General features: G+C 46.8%; 1 long non-coding RNA gene across 1 annotated transcript; it reads left to right on the top strand.

Annotated features, from left to right (window-relative positions):
• Positions 1–415: 415 nt before the first annotated feature.
• LOC125553729 lies at positions 416–1827 on the top strand. The gene is made up of 2 exons (XR_007304167.1): positions 416–925; positions 1498–1827. It is a non-coding gene; the product is annotated as an uncharacterized LOC125553729 (long non-coding RNA).
• Positions 1828–2432: the final 605 nt, after the last annotated feature.

Below are 2432 nucleotides of genomic sequence, written 5' to 3'. Positions count from 1 at the left end.
CCTTGGCGGAGTTGATGTCCCCGACGAAGTAGAACATCGCCAACGTGATATCTTGAGGATGCAGGTGATCGACGGAATTTGCTACCAGGCCAGAGACATGGAAATGGAGCGATTCCACAGAGTTGTCATGCGCGCGATTGCACGCTGTCAAGCACTTCCGGAATAGGCCCAGCAGCTAAATTTGAGAATAGTTTTTAAATAACCGGGTAAAATGGTTTGGTTTTTCTTCTGGTTTTGATCGGTTTAGTTTTTTGGGGCTAAGCTTTTCTTAGTTTGGTTTGGTTTTGGGTACTTAGAAAAACTAAGTCGGGTATAGTTGGTTATGGGCTTAACAAGTTTAGTCTAACACGGGTGTAAACTATAGGTCCAACCGGTTCCTCGCCCCAGAGAAAGTCTAATCACGCATTCGCGCTAACTCAAGGCAACACCACGATAGGCCGATAGCCCATACGGCAAACCCTGACTACATCTCTCTTCCTCCCTCCATCCTCCAGGGTCTAGGCCTCCACCACGCCAGCCGCCTCCTCGGACGGCGGCGCCGCCTCGCCGACGGAAGTGGGCCTCCTCCTCCCGCACGGGGCGCTCCTCCTCGCGCTCTCCCTCGCGGGCCTGGCCGGTTCCCTCGACGGCACATCCTGTCTCACCGAACACGGCGCCGGCCACCTGCTCCGTCGTCTCCTGCAGGGGGTACTCCACCTAGCTGCAACACTCCTGCGTGTGGCGGATAGGGTTCGCCTCCGCCCTCGACCTCGCCGCGTCCCCTCGTCCAGCCCCTCCCCTACAATCGCTCGCCTCCCCTCCCCCATCAACGAGGAGGAGCATCCGGTGCCCCTGCCCTCGAGTTCGTCGATAGCGCCGTCATCCAGTCCAAGCTTGCTGCTACTGCTCCTCCTCTCCTCTGTCCACGACTTCCCCAAGGAGTAAGGTAATCTCACATGCCCTTTCCTCTCCTCTGTGATCTGCATTCTTCATTAGCCTGATGATTTGGATGGTGTCACACCAACATGTTGATGTTGTTGATCCAAGACTTAAAGAACATAATGCCTGCAGACTGCATACAAGAGGCAAACCTGATGAAATTCAGTTTGAAAGTGTCATCACTAGTCAGAGTAAAATTCGCTGTACTAGCATGACCAAGTACATAGGTTCTGTTTGGAGTTGTACTGCTGTGGAGATGGGTGGTTTAAGTTGTACGGTAACAACACAAATCATGAGCATAGTCAGTATTGTTGCTTAGAAATAAAAGATGATGTACTTAAAAAATATGTCTTTAAATCTTTAAAAGCTCATAACTGGCATTCTAGGAACCCAGAAACAAAAGTTTGTTGTTGCCAGTTACAGTGGCTAGTTTCATTTCATCTTTTTTCATTGATAGAAGAAACATATTTTGTTTTATTGGCTGGATAGCATCCATACTGTAGATATGCTTATCACTGATTTTTATATGGAATTGTGGTTTTGTATTGATCTAATAGAACTCTCTCTGTGATTCAACAGTGGTTTACCATGGTGGTCCGGAAGTGTTGCAGCTTGGTTTGTGAGATACAGACCTTATCAAGTAGTAAAGTCATCTCACATATGCCGACGACGAAGATGCTGATGATTCTGCCAATATTGCTTGTTTGTTCTATTGCCGTTGTTTGTTTGATGTTCTACTTTGTTCTGTTTCAGTGTGGCAGAGAAAGTAGCCTAACCAGTAGTAGCCTATTCAGAAACGACATGTCACTGTAAAACTGTAGTTGAATGTTTCTGTTAAATTATTGTTTGGCATGTTACTGTTAAACTGAAGTTGAATATGGTTATGTATTGGGTTTATACCCATGGCTATGTACTGGGTGTGAATCGGTTTGGGTGGAAAATTATTGGGTGCAGTTTTGGTTAGGCTAAAAATGGTATTATCTAGTTATGGTTCAGGTTTGGTTTAGAGAGATACGTGTACGGGCATAGTTTAGTTATGGTCCAGTTATTAACCCGTTCTCAGATTTACCAGCATCCCCAAGAGCCTCCCAGCACTAGCAGCTCGTAGGCGGAGGCGGGTCGGGACACTCGGAGTGAACGGTCGCAACGGTGCTATGCTGATTATGGAGTCCGACAAGACCATCGTCGGAAGGCTGCCAGCTCAGCCATTTAGCTTATATTTTATTATAATTGTATGAATATGTAGGTCGTGAGTGTTCTGGGCCTTGTCGCATTTGGCATTTTAAATTATCCTGAATATATAAGAAAATAATTAAGAATTATTAACAGTTACCATCGTAACTATGCCTCAACGGCAAGCAGAGCGCGCGCAGGGACGCGAGAGCAGAGCGCGCCGCGGCCGGCTCAACGGCGAGCAACCACATGGTCAACCTTCTGCCATCAATAAATTTTGACCTTGTTTCTCGTCACAATGTTGATTACAATGCAATAAGTAATTGCAAATATTTTCACAC

Source organism: Triticum urartu, chromosome 4, assembly GCF_003073215.2.
Source record: "Triticum urartu cultivar G1812 chromosome 4, Tu2.1, whole genome shotgun sequence".
NCBI classification, from domain to species: domain Eukaryota; kingdom Viridiplantae; phylum Streptophyta; class Magnoliopsida; order Poales; family Poaceae; genus Triticum; species Triticum urartu.
The sequence above is the reverse complement of the archived record's forward strand: the minus strand, read 5'-3'. Positions and strand labels throughout refer to the sequence as shown.